Source organism: Triturus cristatus, chromosome 9 (genome assembly GCF_964204655.1).
Source record: "Triturus cristatus chromosome 9, aTriCri1.1, whole genome shotgun sequence".
Classification (NCBI taxonomy): Eukaryota; Metazoa; Chordata; class Amphibia; order Caudata; family Salamandridae; genus Triturus; species Triturus cristatus.
Genome location: NC_140592.1, coordinates 774,920,626 through 774,939,350, shown reverse-complemented (window position 1 = coordinate 774,939,350; position 18,725 = coordinate 774,920,626).

Below are 18,725 nucleotides of genomic sequence, written 5' to 3'. Positions count from 1 at the left end.
CAACGTCTCGAAGTTTCCGAGTTTCCCTTAAATTGAGCTGCGGTTTCGCAAGAGAAGCAGGTGGAACAGTAGTGGTCTGGGGTTTGAGCCATGCGGGGCAGCCAATGTTCAACGTATTCTTCCACATTTTGTCTGTCAACTCCTTTGGAAGTCCAACCACGTGGACGTTGTTTCTTCTGAAGTGGCCTTCCGTGTCCTCCACCCTGCACTCTATTGTGTGCACACGGTCCACAACTGCCTGCAGGGACGACTCCATCACCTGGGACTCTGGCTGAAGTTCGGCAAGAGTTTGCTCCACAGTGCGGACCTTGTTGGCCAGTTTACGTTGGTCTGTGTGTAGCAGCGTGAAGTCTGCCACCATGCTTTCATTTTTGGTTTCCAAGGAAACTCGTGTGCTTTCCAGGGATGCCCATGTCTTCTCCACAGCATCCAGGATGATATCCAACTTGTCTCAGAGGGACAAGGGATGATCTGGTGGTTCAGAGGATGCAGGGTTGCCGGCCACTGTGTCAGCAGTGGCCAGTGGCTGTGGGGTCGCATCCTGGGTACCTGAGTGTAGGTGCCCCATGTTCTGTTGTATGTAATTGAACCCTTAGTGGGGAAATGTCCAGATCACTATGGCAGTGGGCCCTCTTGCCAGCATCTAAGGACCCACACAGATGGCGCAGCATGAGCAGCCTGGCATCTCCAGACGTGCCCAGGCATCAGCTCACAACAGAAAGGGCATCAGGATGGGCAACAAAGAAGAATTCAGAGGTGTGTCCCAGTGAGTATCAGGGGTGAGGCAGTAGAGGTGTGACACTGTAAGAGGTTCAGCCTCAACAGTGTATGGCACCCCCAAGTAGTGCGTACCGGGAGATTCCACCCTTTCATTAATATTAGTTCCATATAGCTGGCCTTGTGATGCAAGCAGGGAGGCCCAAATAGGGTCGAGACGGGGTCCAAATGACCACTGGCGGCCAGAGGCAGTATGAGAAGTGATTATAGGGGGCACAAGCAGTGTTTTGTTGGGGCAGTAACCTCCACTCGGCTGCCACTATGTCCAATTTATGACCAGTGTGTTTTACAATTGTTCATGGCGGCACCTGGCATTGGCGCAGGATGGAGGTAGGAGCGGCCGCTGCCACCTCCAGCTTTCCATTAGCCGTTCGTGTGCTTTGCGCATGCGTGGTGCCGGTGTGTCAATTACTTCCTGTCGGCCGGAAGCCATACACAGGCAGGATGGTGCTTCCTTTACGTGGAGTCAGTGCAACACAGTAAGCGTGGCTATCCAGCAGGATGTCCTACTTTCTCCAGCAAGAAAAGGCTTCTCTGCTCTTGTCCACCTTAGCCTCTAACACAGATTTCAAATTTTTGTTAATGTCTTTGAAGAGAATCATCCGTAATGTGTTAAGTTAGTATAAACTAGAGACATATGTCACAGCAGTGCTTAGACGGTCGCGTTTCTCCCCGATCCAACGCGGGTTTTCCTGTTTGTGTGGAGGGAGACTACGCAAAAGCATAAGCGACCTTTGGTACTTCCGGTTGTAACTGAAACTGAGGTTAGCAGTCTAGTTGCAAGCCTCTCTATTTAAATAGATGCCTGGCACGATGCGCTGCAGACGCGCCTAAACGCAAGCCCGTCTGCTCCTGTCCGCGCCTGGACGTCGCCAGGAGCCAGGACTTCCAGAAGGCTATTGTATCCAAAAGCTGGACAGACTAACTAAGGGGGGGGCATTGCCATTATCCATAAGGACTCTATTAAAGTCTCCATACTTGATCGACTAAGTAATGGCACATTGGAAATTTTAATTTTTAGAATTGACCTGCACTTCAACATAGTTTGAAAGGTGCTCTCGTCTACTGGCCCATGGGCCCCTTTCTGATTTCTCACTTCAACTTATGGATCTTATCTCCCCGCATGTCATCTCGACTAGAAACTTTCTGCTTCTGGGAGATTTTAATGTGCACAGTAAAAATACTGTTAATCAAGATGCCTCTTCACTCCTGGCAGATCGAGCCACACTTGAGTTAAGCAGGATCAATGATGGACCTACTCACTCAGCTGGTCACACGTTAGACCTGATCCTAACTAACTCTCCCAATATCCGCTGTGGAGCTACTTCCCCATTGACCTGGACAGGCCATTCTTTAATAGAGTTTCAAATTAGGGGTCCTGGGACACATGATGTTCCCCTCACAAACTATCCTAGGTGGCGTAGACAGTGGCGTAAACTTACGCCCGACCACTTCCAAGATTTAATTACCACTTCCCAGAGACTTGACTCTGATAGTGTTGAGTAGTGCCTGGCCCACTTTAACTCTATAATTAAAACCCCCATTGATCATCTAGCCCCCCTGAAACAGTGCAAAAAACTGGAACGACACTGGCGCCTCTCACATGACATACAGGCTAAAGAAAGATATAAATTGGCCTTGGCTCAATATCATAAAAACATAAAAACTGCTTGTAAAACCCACATAGCGCTGCAACTCCAACAGGCAGGGAATACCCCCAGAACTCTCTACCAGATATTAAAATCTCCCACTAATCCTAAGGCATGTGACAATGGAGAAGCGCCATCTAAAGCCATGTGTGACAAGCTAGCAACTCATTTCACTCAGAAAATTGATCTGATCTACAATAAAATCACCTCAGTTGGTAGCACCCGGACAGACACCATGGCAGATTACTCACCGGCTATATCTAATGTACAGACGTTAGATAACTTTCCTGCACTTAAGCCTGAGGATGTAGAATCGCTACTTAACATATTAGAATCAGGATCCCTGCTGGACATCATTCCGGCTAAGACCTCCTCACTGCTCTCCAAACAACTTGCTGCTCCTATTTGTTCAATCCTCAACTGCTCTATAAAAGAGGGTAATCTCCCCCACGTATGGAAGGCAGCGCAAATAATTCCGATCCGTAAAAATCTTAAGGCCCCCATGGAGTAGTTATTCAATTATTGCCCTATTTCATTGCTACCCCTCCTGAGCAAGATATTAGAAAAACATATAAATAAACAGCTGTCTGACTTTGTCGAAGCTTCAGATGCCTTGATCCATCTCAGTCGGGCTTTCGACCCAGACACAGCACGGAGTCGGCTTTGGTTGCGGTCACCGACAATATCTGAATGTCCCTGGACAACGGACAAGCAGTGCTTCTTGTGCTGCTTGATTTATCGGCTGCCTTCAATACGATCTCCCATCAGACTCTGCTCAGGAGACTCAGGGAAATTGGCCTCGAAGGGAGTGCTTTACACTAGATGTCGAGCTGTCTGTCTGATAGAACTCAGACCATTAACCTAGGCCCTTTCCGCTCTAAGACTACAAGACTGACTAAGGGAGTACCTCAGGGCTCATGTCTCAGCCCCTCCTTATTCAACATATATGTTACTCTCTTAGCAGGGTTATTGAGGAATTTAGGATTTGTTCCAATATCCTATTCGGATGATACTCAACTCCTATTTTTCTTTGATAAAAATAATCATAATGCCCAGTTTACTTTTTCGGTGGGCATGACGGTCATCGCTGGCTGGATGAGGGATAATTTCCTCCAAATGAATGCGGGGAAAACTAAGATCATGTTGTTTGTAAATGCTTTGGTGAGGTGGTCCCGGGATGGTGGCCAGAGGAACTGGGCACTGTTCTGACTACCAAATTGGTGGTCAAAAATCTGGGAGTCCGTCTGGGTCAGAATTGGCAATGAAGGCGCATGCTATATCTACGGTCGGCGCATGCTTCCATGTGCTAAGTCTTCTCCGAAAAGTATTCACCTTCTTACCTTTAACCACTCAAAAAACTCTTATCCAGGCACTGGTGATAAGCCACATAGACTACTGTAATGCTTTGCTATTTCAGCTAATGAAGCCTCCTTAAATAGATTGAAAGTAGTCCAGAACACCGTGGTCCGTCTGGTCTCCAATGCTTCCCCCCAAACGCCTTCTCTCCCCCTTCTGCAGCAACTGCATTGGCTTCCAGTGTGAAAGCAGATCAGATTTAAGATCTGCTGTATTGTCCTCAAATCTTTGAATGGCCAAGGTCCTCGCTACCTAGCAGACAAATTCACCAAATATCTGCCACCTAGATCCCTTCGATCAGGGTCCAAATCTTTACTTCGGACTCCACGCTATAAAAAAGCTTGTCTAGGTGGTAAAGCTTTTTTCCATCTGGCCCCTACTTATTGGAACCAACTTCCGATCCATCTGCGACAATGTCCAGATTATTTATAGTTCAGAAGACTTCTAAAAACCTCACTGTTCTAATTTACTCCTTTTTTGTGGTGGGCTGTAGTAACTCTATCGCGCAGAGATACCCCTAGTGGGGTGATTCAGGCGCTTTATAAATCCATAAATATCAATTATCAAATATCAGCTTATGGGTGGCAATCTTATCCCCAAAGTTTCAATGGCCATGTCCCGCTGCTGCGCACAAAGGAGGTAGGAGAGGATAAGGAAGGGGATTGCGGCCTTCGGATCTCGCAGCAAGGAGCAGGCACCAGTCATCCAGGTCTCCTTATCCACATCTTCAGAACGCAGGCTGCCACGACTCCAGAGAGACAGGTCAGGCCATCAGGCTCGGTGATGCAGGCAGTGCGGGGATGCATGCGTCCGGGGCAGTCTGCCCTTCAATTACTCTCAGGCCTTACCATGAGGTGCTGTGGTGACAAAGAGCCGCAGCATATGGACTGGGCCCCAGCAGGTTTCGTCTGGTGCCCTTGTACTGGCTTGGGCCTGGTCTCACCTGGCTCCAGCAGCCGGCAGCACTGTGCTGCCTCTACGGCAGCAGGGCCCCATCACAACAGCAGGCCCAAGCCCCGGTGCTCTGCAGTGACGGCTGCTCCCCCAATTCACTGCTGCCGATTGCAGGGTCACTGGCACGAGTAGGGAGGCTTCATTGGGGTAGGGCAATGCTTGGTATGTGGCAGGCACTCCTGTTGTCACCGATGGCTGACATGGAGCAGAATAGTAACAGATAAATGGGGGTGTCTTAGCGGAGCCTCGCAAGAGTGCGTTCGCTACCTTGGCTGTGCTAGCCACACCCCCTAAATGAAATTTACTGTTGATATGAAACATGAATTGCAGTTCTTTAAAGGAATAAAAGCACTTAGAGATTTTTTAGCACAGTCAACGTTTATTGGAAAGACGAATAGAGTCTCAAGTAAATAACGAAAATACAACTTCCAAAAGCCTAACACAAAAATAATCTTATTTTGAAATGTAATATTATTCTCTTTGCCAGTTTGGAAAACTTTCGCAACTCATGCAGTTATTGTCACTGATTTTCTAAAGGACAAAGCCGTATTAATTATGAGACAATGAATGCAAGAATATACTATTTGTAGGAATGCATTACAGGACAACAGACTGGATATTGCTGCTCTGGTTAGTGCATCCTAATTGCTTTTTCATTTATTTTGCATATAAAAGCTGTTTGCTAATTGTCTTTTCTGCATATATGCAAAATATAATTAATCATTCATAATTATTTAGGTTTTATCTAACTATACATTTGTTATTGAGAAACATATGTGAAAGTCTGAAGCCTTAATGAGCTTATGTGGTACGATGTTTTTTTTCTTTTTAAATGTAACAAACATTTCACACATTGGCTCTATGGTGTCCTTGTGTAAAATAATATGGAGTACTTGGATGGAAGATGGAGATACATTTTAATGCAAAAAAATATATGTATTTTTTTAAAACATGAACAATAGCGAAGCTAAGGTTGTTTAACATGTTTTGTTTCCAGTCTAAAATGCATGCAAATCATTTGCTGAATTGAATACAAGCTCTAACATCCTTTGAACAGCTACACTTCAGAATCAGTTCAAGGAAGCCATCTTTTGCTGACAGATGTTTCCAGGCACAGATTTGAAAATGCAATTATCAGTCTTTCATTAGTAGCAGCATAGTCAGAAGTTAGTGTGGTAACACAGACTACTAAAACATGAGTCTGTGCAATCCTTTCAAGAGAGTCGTCTTGCCCGCCTCTTAAGGTACCTTAAAGTTCAGTCAGCACATATTTTTTAGGGGGGAGTTCTAAATTCACGGTGTCAATAATGTGGCAACAAATAAGGCAGAAGCCCTTCAAAGACATAGTTGATTAATATAACCTAAAAATATTTCAGTGGTTTTCATACAGCCTAAAACATGTATACTGACACACATTTTTGGTTGATGTGTGCATTGTGAACCGCATTACACTCTGCACATCTGCAGACCCTCCCTACAAACAACAGTAATAATAAATAGCAAATGATAGCATTTTCAGTTATATAGTATATATAGCATGCCAGTGAAAATAGATGTGGATCAATGTACACAAATTCACAGATTTATTAGTTCAGGGCAAAAGACATATCAAAACTGACTTGAAAAACCACTGAACAATGCCGCATAGATTCCATTCAAGAATTCCTTTAAAGAAGAACACAACTGGGATACTCACAAGGCCTAGATATTGTGGTTTTATCCCACATCATAAGTGTAGCACTTTGTGCTCTAGTTATGGGTAGTACCTTTGCTTATAACTATGCCACATTAGTAAGCCATACTCAGAGAGATATTGAGTGCATCACTACCATTATTGAGGGAGTGGATGGGTATCATGACTCATAACACGTGGCGCCTCTCTTGAAACATAGGACCAATGCACACTCACAAGCATATTAGATATTGTGCATCTGCTTATGTAACTCTAACTAAGCCCACCAATTCTGCCCCTTTTTCTGCCATCAGCACTTACTCTGACCAAATGGTAAATGGGCGCTGGGGGGTGGTTGGGCAATGGAGATGGAGAGAACCCTGGTGGCAATGGGAGGGTGTGGCTTGACATGCTCCACTTGTGATACAAAAGAGGGTTGGGCAGGTGCAAATGATGCAGGCCAAGCCTAAAGCAACTTTTTCAGCAGAATTTTCCAGCTGTTAAAATTGGATCCAGTATTCCAAGGAGATCCTGGTGCCAGAAAACTGGGCTGATTATATTGGGCAGAGTGGGCAGGATAGTACTTCACCAAATTTGCAACCTAGGGCCTGATTTAGAGTTTGACAGTTTGGTTACTAGATCAGAAACATGACAGATATCCCACCAGCCCTATTACAGGTGCCATTGAATATAATGCACTAGTAATAAAGCGGATGATATATCCGTCTTGTTTGTTATGGAGTAATCCGTCCACCGAACTCTAAACCAGGACCCAAGTCCTTAGCCTTCATACCTTACTTTATTCCACGTTCTTGGAAACTACTAGTGTATGAAATATAATGTTGAAGAAAATACCAATAAATAGGTTAAATTGGTACAGGTAAGAGTGGTAAGACGAGGTGGGGAAGTCAACATATGACGGGATAGGGTAAATAAAATAAATAAATTAATAAAACCACTTAACTTGCACTTGCCGCATCTTTTCTATCCTGTCATATGCCGACTCCCTCCCTCCCTGCTCCTATGTCTCACCGATCTTACCTGTCCAAGCCACGCCTGCCAATAAATGATCTGAAATCCAGCCACTATTGCACAATATATTGAGAATCAGTAAATCCTACTTCAAATCCTACTTCAAAGACAGTGAGTAGGAACTCCAGGGAGAGGCTACCCGGGAAAGTTTTTGAGCACAACTTCTTTCTGATCTGTTCCAACCCTGAAAATGGTTAGAGATTTACTGATGTAAAGCAAATCCCTTCCCACAGTGTGAATGGAAATGGAGCACCCCAACATTGGTAGGGCATTAGGGGAAAGGGTTCCACCACGGGGAAAAATATTTTGCCTGTGGAGAAAAACACAAGAGCAAGTGCTATTGTAACCAACTGATCGGCTGTCCCCATGTGAAATTGTACACCATCTGTAACTATCCATGCAGGAAGGCCTCGGTATAGTTGCAAGTGTAAATTCACTAACATTTTCCAGGGGAACGCCTAGAAAGCTACGACTGCATATGTTTTCATATTCGTAAAAAGCTTATGTCTACGGCTTTGCACCTGGATAAGCCACCTTTTTAAGAATCGTGCCCAGTATTCTAACCTAGGACATGCATTTGCATATAGCAGCGACATATATACAGCTTATATACTGTTTTTGTCTTCTGATTTTCAGTGAGTGTCGAAGCCCTTAAAAAATAGATTAATAAAGCTCAGTGTGTTTAATAATTACTTCTTAGATCAGTGTGCGATCAACCACTAGCAGAGATAATGTGATGCAAATATTGAAAGCCATACCATAAAAACATTCTATTTATTAAATGTTTTAATAGGCGTAGCTATCATGGCCAGGCAGGAAACCAAACTTCACATCTTTTCTAGACCAACACCATGTTGGCACTGAGAAAGTAGGCTGGGATGTTGGGGGGGGGGGGGGGGGGGGGGTTAATGTATTTCTACCAACATAATTTTGTTAAAAAAATTAGCTTAAAGTGTAAAGGGGCATCTTACTATATAATTGCAAAGATATATTGAGTAAAAGCCATGGATTTTAAAGGTAGTTCTCAAAGGCAACTATGACAATACCTTAAGGGTCTGTTACAAGGGGAGTGGCCACGCTAGAGGCAAAGTTGGTGGATATCCTGCCTGAGGAGGCCACTTCATCATGTCTTTATGAGGGAAGCAACTTGAATCCTGTGGCCCCGGGGTGACGAGTCGAGCTATACTGGGGCTTTAGTGAACTCCATTTCCATGGCCGAGGCCTAACTGGGACTCCTGGTCTCAAAGGCCTGGCACCACAAACGAGCCAGGGTAATGGAGGGCCCTCGGGGGGGACACCCGGTTGGAGCCAGGCAGGAGGTTCCTGTAGGCTTGTGGGAGTAGCCAGGAGGCCCCGTGGGGCTGTAGGAGCATCCAGAGTGAAGACTGAAATAGCAGTGGAGAGCAACTTCCAACACATGCTCCTTTGCCCACTCTCCATATGATAAGCATTCTGTCCTGATAGTTTATAATAATAAAAAACTAATTAAAAAAAGAGTCTGTCACACTATCAATCAGCACTTTATTTCAATAGTAGACAATGGTGTATATGTATCTTTGACAATTCAAAATTAAGTGTATACAAAACACTTTTGACATGTATGCACCAGGCAAATATAAGTATACCGCAGGAGAGATCTCTTCTGCAATGGATAAAACAAAACATCTGAAAACGTATGCGTATGCTTACCTGCCACTATAGTCCAGCACTGAGAAATTCACAGGAATCTCAGAATCCAGTTCAAAACTGGCTTGCCTCATGCACTGCCACCCATTACTGAAACATCTACAGAGCTCTCACAATGCACTTCTATTTTGTTTAGCAGCCTGCACAACCCCAGCTCTGAGATGTCCCCAAAGCTCTAACATTGCACCTCAATTCTGACTTACATCGTGTATTGTACTACTAAGACACCTAGAAGGCTGCACAATACACTTTTATCCTTGAACATCGGTACAGACACATCCATTTGCTCTCCAAATGTAACTTGATTCTGACTTCGAGTGTGTGATGTAATCGGGTCCCAAATCTCCAGACCCAATAATTTGAGCCCAGAGATATTGGACCTCTCAGACAGAGTGCAGGGCCTGGGCTGCTGCAAGCAGTATAACACCGTCACAAGCTCTGCAGTCTGGTGGAGCAGTTAATGCTCCCTGCATGCAGACAGAAGCATGACCTTCATCCCTGCCTCCCCATTTAGTCCCCCCCATCACATGTAGTCCCGCTGACATTTTATACTTGCTCAGAGCAGGTGGACAATGTTAGCGTTTTTTTCCGAAATGGTGAAAAACTTCTCCAAACAGCAGACAGTAAATATGAGTATGGACAGTTCATCCCGATTTCAGGAAAAAGACTTGTAATAACCAGACTTGCAGCAGTGATACCTATAATGAAATGCTACGAACGGGCCTGCACCACTTATTGTGCCACCCACTTAAGTAGCCCTCTACAAAAAATGTCCCATGTTGATATAGCATTTAAACACCCTTGCCAAGCCTTTTATTACACATCTCATCCCTAAGGTAGGTCCTAGGTAGCCCATAGGACAGGGCGCCGTGTAATTAAAGGTTTGGGCATGTAATTTTAAATTTTACATGTCCTGGTAGTGAAATAATCCAATTATCGTTTTTCACTGCTGTAAGGCCTACCCCTCCTTTAGGATAAAATTGGGGATTTCTTATTACATTTAATAAGCTGTATTTACTAATTGGGAGCAGGTTGATATATCATGTTTGATAACCTCTTTAATGGTAAAGTCAAATTTTTCATTACAATTTTAAAAATGCCACTTTTATAAAGTTGGCATTTTCCTGCCCTTAGCCCTTTTGTGTCTGTTGCCTATCCATGGTCACTTGACTGAGTGTAACTGACAGTTAGACTTTTTGAATTCCTCCCAGATAGTTATACAATAGAGGGATAAAGTGTGCCAGAATAAGCCATCTGCTGGCAGGATGGGTGCGGAGATGAGTACAGCCCTACTTAATCCTGAATAGCCTGTGCCTCCTCTTCACACTAAGGGTATAATGACCCTGTATTGTCACTGCAGTCAGCTTGCAGCCAGGGCAGGCAAGTCTGGAAATTCCATGCACTTTAAAGAACCATTGCTGAAGCTTCTCCCACCTTGCAAAAGAAGGGCACCAAAGTATAAAAATAGAACCCTTAGGCCCATTCTTCAGGTCACTACTGGACCTGCGGAAGGACTCTCAGTGGCCTGTGCCCGCTGCTGTGACCTGCTGTGCACACTGTCAGATTTCTGCTGTACCTGGAAGGACTGCTTTGCTGCTTGGAGTCTGCCTTGAAGCCTCAGAGTCCTGCTCTGCTGATTGAGCCTTACTTGTTCACTTGAACCCAGTACTACCAGACTGACTCCAATGGCTAGTTTCCTGGTCGCCTGCTAAGAGCCACAGGTACATAACAGGCTCTGACCATCTTGAACTCACACCTGGACCCAGCCTGAGTACGTCCCCTCCAGCCCTGGACCCTTGGTTGTGGTGCTAAAGTGCCTAGATAGCCAAAATCCAAAACCTAGGACTTAAAAGATTTTTGGCTAAAAACTGCACTGAGAACCAAGGAAAGAGCGGTACCAACCTGCTCGTCAACCCATCCAAGGTTCATCACTGGACGGCCAGACTTCCCGGCTGCTCCCACTATGTTCTTCTTCAGGAACTCTCATTGGCTACAGCCTCCTGCCTTGACCCACTACAGATTTTTGACTTCCAAAAAAGGGACTAAGAACTTTCACTGCAACTTCGTTCAACAACTCCACTACGGCGATGTTCCCTCCTCGGACACTGGCTGCAGCCTTGCCCCCCTTTACTTTACCTTCTCAGGACATTTTCTTCAAAATTTCTTCTAAGTCCAAAAATAAATGCCGACCGGGCTCAATCCACTTCTTGTATTCGACCCGCGTTCCATCACGGTTAGCCATATTTTTTTACTTTGACCCGGTCTCGCAGGACTAGATGTCCACAGTTGATGCTTTGATTCTCTGCCAGCTGTGCGAGCACCTCAAAGGTCCTCTTGCCGTTCATCTTCTCCATAAATTATGCACACCAAGACCATTGTGGTGTTAGAACAGCCACAGATCATTCACATCAAAAGCTAGTACATAAGTTACCATGATGGCATCGGTCATTTACAAGCTCAGCTCTTTATTTAACTTGCATTTAGTGTAACGCATACAGTTCATAATGGCCCACAGTGTAATCTTATCTTTACTGCATATTAATAAACATAGTAATAAACATAGCTCAATTACTCATATTCTGTCATGCATCATCGTTTGAATCATGTCTCTTTGGTGGGTGTCATAAATCATTGTTTGTGAGCCGCAGTGACAGCTCTTCTTCTGTCAGTTACTTGGTACAGCGGGTCGCGTCTTCGAGGCTTCCCTTCCTACCGAATATCTGGGATTCGTGTCCCTGTGGCCATGATTGGGCTGCAAGTCCGTGTCCGCCCATCTCTGACCATTTCCTATGCCTTTTGTTTGCCTTCAAGTGTCCCTGCTGTTAGGCATCCCAAAGACCTTATTCAGGCAATTGTCCTTTATGTCCTTGTGTCACGATATCTAGAGACCACCCTGTCTCTCTGCGGCAGCAATGCCTGTGTCATCAGGTGTGTGTGGGTGGGATTTCAGCTTCTTAGCAACAGTGATGTTGATAGCTTCCTTGGTCGCCCTCTCAACATGTCTGTGGCCACACCCCTCTCTTCCGATTGGGCGTTTTGAATGTACTTTTGTTTTGGTCACTCCTATGACCCCTTGTTTTGGTGTGCTTTTTCGCGCCCTTTTGCTGCCGTGCCCCTCATTTGCCTCCCACTTTGGGGTTTAGTCGCCATTCCTGTAGGGTCGGCTGAGCCTCCCAATCCAGCAGGACTAGGCGCTAATTTTAAAAAAAACTTTAAGAAGTAATAAGTCCGGCTCAACTGATTGGATTTTTGTCGCTTTGGTGTCAAAACAGTTATTAAATTACATTTTGATCTATTTTTCTAAAGTGGTGTGTGATTTTTCGTTTTGTGTTTTCACAAGTTTTACTGTTTGTGCGCTGCATAAATACTTTACTCATTGCCTCTAAGTAAGGTCTGACTGCTTTTTGTGCTAAACTACCCAGCGTTAAGTACAGGTTCATTTGGTGAGTGCTTGTGGTTCACAGTGCCATGGGTGTGTCTGTTTCTTGACCAGGGCTCACACCCCAGTCAATCAACAACCCAATTTCTCACAGCACTTCATTTGGTTCATTGCCTTCTAGTCCTCTTAGTGGAACGAAAGATTAATGTATTATCACATCTCCTCCAAAGGTCTGCCTAACTTGCTGATTGGCAATTTCAAACAAAAGAGGCACTAAAGCACCTTCTAATTTTTTTCTGGTTGCTCAAGATTGTGCCATTGAGGTGGGTAGTAATTGTAAGGAAACAGGCTTTTTTTAAGGTATCTCCCATCCACCCCTCATTTAAACTACTAGCTGTTGTTTTTTGGCTCTGAGAGTGCCCCGAGGCCTGCTAACCAGACCTCAGTTTCAATATTCTTGCCCATTGAAAAGTGTATGTTGAATTGGCTAGCCCCAATTCGTAAGAACTGACTTACTTATAAGTCCCTAGTATATGGTACCCAAGGTACCAAGGGCATGTAAGACAGAGTGTCCACCGATTGCTACAGCACTGTTTGTGCCACCCTATGTATGACAAGGTACAAAATAGCTCCCAGCCTGCCATTGCAGACTGGAAGAGTAGTTGTCACACTGCCAGTTCGACATTATCGTTAATGGCAAAGCCACCCCGTCCCTTACTGATATATGTAAGCCTCCTCTAAGGAAGGCATATAGAGCCATAAGGCAGGGAGCTATTAATTATTAAGTAGGACATGTAGTTTATATGTGTCATAGCAATGAAACCCCTAAAGTTGTCTTTTTGATGTGGAAATGTTAGTAGCCCTATTGTCTAACACAGGATTACAGGCTGGCACCCCTGAATGGGACTAGCTAACTGAGTATTAAATTAATCATGGCATTAAACCTGACCTGATGCCCAGGTTGAATTCAATATAACTATTAAAGTAAAGCAACTTTTAGAAAGTTGCCACTCCTACTGGTCCAGTGGCCTCACACTGGCACTGGCCCACTGACAGCTTTTTGCCCGCCTGGGGAGTGGTGTGAATGACTCGCAGGCTTTGTAACAATAGAAGCCTGCTGCAGGGAGAAGTGCCACCGCCCTTTTGCAGGAAGCCACTCAGGGTGTGAGCCCAAAAGACTAGTTTCAAAGGGGAAGCCGCCTTTGATGGGCAAATGGTGAAAACACTCCAGAGGGGCTGCCTTTTGTTCACGTAGACGGGCTGGAGATGGCCAGAGAGAGAAGACAAGTGTCCAAACAATTTTTTCTGTGGGCCTGTAGCCCACAGATAGCTACACCTCTTGGGTGGGTTACCAAGCTCGTCACAGCCAAGGATGGGTGTCGACGTCTTTGGGAGTGGACAGAATAAAGCACTCTGGGATTGTTAGGTGCCACATGTCATCGGAAAGTCATCACCACAAGGGAGGGGACCAGGTTGTCCTTTCCTGAAATAAATATGGCAGCCTGAACCTCAGATCATTCTCGATTTGGAAAGAGGACGTAAGAAGGACTGCCCTGCTGCCCTTGGAACTGCACAAAGAGAGGCTGAACCGTGCTGGACTGCACCTGCTGCACTTTGGGCTACTGAAATTTGAACCGTGCCTCTGATTCCTAGCTCGAGGAAATGTTGATCACTCTTAGAGGAATAAATAAACAATTACTCTGGTGACATTCTAGTGCTTTCCATGTGTACAGGGAAGGGAAGTAACTGTTACCTTAAGGCCTTCAGAGTCCCCTCCCATACTACTAAGAATGTAGCTGGTGTGAGGAGAACTACATCTCACCAACAGTTTACTCCAGCCTCTCACCATAACAAAAGTCCATCTGATTTTATACACTTACCACCAGAGAGTACCCATATACTTTAATCCTTACAGGAGTCCCTCTACTGCCAGAAGGGGCTATGGAGGACTGTCAAAGTCTTAATAATAAAGTTGCACTGTGGGGTATAAGGAGCGCTAATCCCCCTTTGCCTATATTTGATGAAATTCTTATGGTCCGGAGAGTTCAGTGGATGGGACCCACACGGACAAACCTGGAGGAAGATTGTGTTGTGATAAACTATAGAGCCCCAGAGTATTTACAGTTCCTCCTGATGCACCTGAGTATATAGGCCCACACCAAGGTAAAATACAGGTGAGTCCTTTGGCCTACTTTTATCCACCTCCATCAGGTCATATTTTAAGAAATAGGCAGAGTGGTATCCATCATCTAGTATTAGGAGAGTCATTGTGGGATCCTTTTGTCAATGCAAACAGATTTGAAGCTCTAATGGGCCTAGCAGCTATTGATTGACACCTGCAGTGGGTCCAAACGGAAGTTGTATCTGGAGGGATAGAGGCTGTTAAGTCTATCTCTGCTGACCCTCAAGTAGAGATTCAAGTCATGGCCACTGGGGAAAAATCAACCCCAATTTCTGGACCCGGCAATACACTTCAGTAATTTTATTTCAGTAGAAGAGGTGGAGATTGCCATTTTCCAGGGTACCCGTTCTAAAGCCCCAGGTCCTGATGGAATTCAAATTGAGCTTTTTAAGGAAAATTATTCTCTTTGGGCTCCATTATTGTTGGACCTCTTCCAGTTTCATGGAAAGAGGCAACAGTGGTTCCCGTCTTTAAGAAGGGGGATAGAAACGACCCGGAGTGTTAGAGACCCATATCACTGATTGATTCAACGGTAAAGGTAGTAGGCAAGGTTCTTTTGACCCGTTTAGAAGATTGGGCAGCTGAAAATAATATATTAGCAAAATCCCAATACAGTTTTAAGCAAGGAATGGGCACAGTAGAACAGTGCCTCAATCTGTCGCTGATTGTCAGCAAGTACACTAAGGGACCAATTACGAAGTCGGGGGGAATTGCTTCCGCCTACACCATCTCGTATATGGAATGGACCGACCTCTGGTTGGCTGTCCCGACAGCCTGATTTGGATGCTCCTGAACACTGTTCGGTCACATTCCAACATTTCCCTATGGGAGCATGTGTTACGTCCATAAACCGGCCGTAGTACATGCTCACATAGGGAAATCAAGGTGGTGTTAATCCCTACACCCCATGGAAAGTACAGGTGCAGGGATTAACAGGGGGCACCATAGGTTCCCCCTCGTCCCCCAACCAGAGGCTGTGCATACAAGAGGGCCCTGCTAGGGGCCCCCAAACCTGCTTTCCATGTCAGAAAGACTGGCATGGCAACCCTGCCGGAAACTGTGCATCGTAATCCCAAGCGTGGAAAGACCGCCCTTTGTGATTACGGGCCGGCCTCCGACAGGCTGACGGGCACCTTGAGCCCATCTGAAGCCAGCCGGAATGACTGTCCGGTTTCAATTCCGACCAGCTGATTCATGATCAGCCGTTTGGAATTGAAACCGATGATGGCGGTCGGAAAGCATTCAGCTGCCATCATAATAAGAATCAAAGTCCATGAAGTACTAAGCACATCTTGCCTTCATGGACTTATCTTTTGCGATTGCCTCTGTCTATCGTGACAGATTATGGACCATGTTGGGAGAAATGGGGTAGAGACACCTCTGGTCATTTTATTACGCAGGCTTCATTCTAACATTATAGTTAAAATCCGCCATGGTATTAATGGGGAGAAAACTAAACCCATATTATCGATGAAAGGGCGCGTCAGGGATGCATCCTTGCCCTGTTTTTATTTCTTATTTATATATACTGACTGGAAACACATTTGATGGGGAAAAAGTGATTGGCAAAGATTTCATTGCACCATTATTATAAGCAGATAATGCGGTCCTTATTGTAAGGACAGCAAATAGTTTGCAGAAATCTTTGGATGCTTTTTTAGGTTTTATGGATTCTCTGGATCTTAAAGTAAATTATAAAATAATCATATGTTATGGTGTACAGATCCAAAAGAAAAATGTCTGATGTATTTGTGGTCCAGGGGAGTGAGATTCAGAAAGTCTTTTTGGCCCTGTTCTTGTATAGAAGATTTTCTTTGTATACTATGGATATTTGCTGTGCAGTTTTACATTTTATTAGAGGCGCAACCGCAATAAGAAAGAAATATGAATAAGGGATGGCCGGTGTATTTTCTATTGGTTGGGTCTAAATTTGTAACATTTCTCACTTACTACAGATATTAAAAGTTTTATTGAACAAACTGAAGTGTTGCTATTTTTTTATATTTACGGTGATGAATCCTGTTATCTCTTTCTTGTTACAAGTATTTTAAATATGTTTTTATGAGGATGATGTGCTTGTATGATTTATTTTAAATCGAATAAAGTTTGTTTGACTGACTGGCAAACAGGTTGGGGCAAGGGGTCAGCCATTGGCTAATTTCATTGTGAGTAACATTTTGTTTTTTTACAGGGAGCACATCTACAGAAATGCGTAGTTCCTACTGTGGCAATGTGTACTTTTTGAGACAAAAAATATTTTTGCTTTTAGCCAATGTTTTATTTTTTGTATTGGCAAGGATCCGGCAGCTCGGACAACAATATATTTTCACATAAACTACTTAGACCACAACAAAACAAAACAAACATGGCAAAGTCAAGAAGGCTGGCAGCCAACGTCAGATTTAGTGACTTTCCAATGTTTGTTTTCAAGACTGAGCTACTTAGCAACGGGATGTTGGAGTCTGTTCATGTACAGTTTATAAGGAAATGTAGGGAATCTTGGGGGCATATTAACAAGCCAGGCGATAAAATTATCGCCGCTTTAGCGGCAGAAAACTGCCGCTAAAACGGCGATAATGGGCTAGATAATATGCTCTATGGAATTCCAATTGAAGCCCATGTTAAATGTGAAGGACGTCTAACATGGGCTTCAATTGGAATTCCATAGAGCATATTATCAAGCCCATTATCGCCGTTTTAGCGGCAATAATTTTATCGCCTGGCTTGTTAATATGCCCCCTTGTACTTAAATAGCATTGTTCTATCATATTTATGACCCTTTGAAATATTAACAAACACTATTGTTCTGTCTGCTGGTGAGTTGTATGATTTTAAAGTGTTAACCAAGACCAATGGTATATTTGTTTATTCTTCCCTCTTTCTTGCCTCCTTCTGGCACTTTCCTTCACATTACAAGCAAAGTTCTGCAAAACAAAAATGATTGCTTGGAAGAGTTGCGTTCACACCTCAGTTCCTCGGCACTTCCGCTATTCTTGGCCTTGAGAACCTTATCATCCAATCCTCCTTTGCCATGTCAGCAGTTTAACTATGTTTTGTGTCTATATCAATGCCTGAGGCTTCCATTCTGAAACTCACAACTGTGAAAGTTCATGAGGGTGGAACTTTGTGACTTGTGGCTCTGCGGCTTGCTGCCTCTCTCCCGTCTGATCTGGACTGCTGCCTGGTGAAGGCTCAAAGGAGCAGTGAGTAGGCCGAAATGCAGTGGCTGCTCCATAATTTCCTCATTGTGCAGCGTACTCCTTGGTTTACACCATGTTTTTATAATCGTGCCATGCAGTACTGGGGCAGTGACGGATGTGTTCTAGGTCGCCTAGCACGAGGAACACTAATTACCTAGACTCAGACTGAGTTGGAGGATATGATTGAGACAGAAGAGTAAAGGCATCTGTATTGGTTGAGTGACAGGGTTCTGGATACAAAACCTCTAAAGAGTTCTCTCTAGAGCGGGTGGCCCCCGGTGCAACATTCTTTTTTTGCCCCTCCATATGACCTCCTCCCGGGATTCACCCACTACCACCCAGCAAAAATGCCCCTCATCTCTCCACAGCCCCTCTCTCAAATGTATTTAATTTGTTTTAAATCTCTGGTAAAGGCTGGCTTTACTAATCCGCTCAAGCTTTTCATGTTAGATCCACATCTGTTCTTTGCAGCAGGCATATTGACCCTCTGTGCTACTCTATGGCAGTCAAAACCGCCACTAGACAAAACTCTGATCTCTCTCTCTAGCAGGAACATTCATCACAAGAGTTATCTTTACATTTTTATTGCTGCCTGGAAGCTGGATGCACAAGGAACTCAGTATCAGCTGCTTTAAAATACTACCTTATTGCTAAACACATCGCCCCCCCTGAGGTCAGTGCCCCCCTCCAGGTCAGAGTCCAGTGCCCCAGCACAGACCTAAAGCCGGCCCTGCGGATAGAACACAGAGGTGAAATGCCTCTGTCATCAGAAACAGTATGCAAGGCACCCTGAGGCAGGCAGAGACCGCTTAACTGATAGATAACTTATTTATTAAGG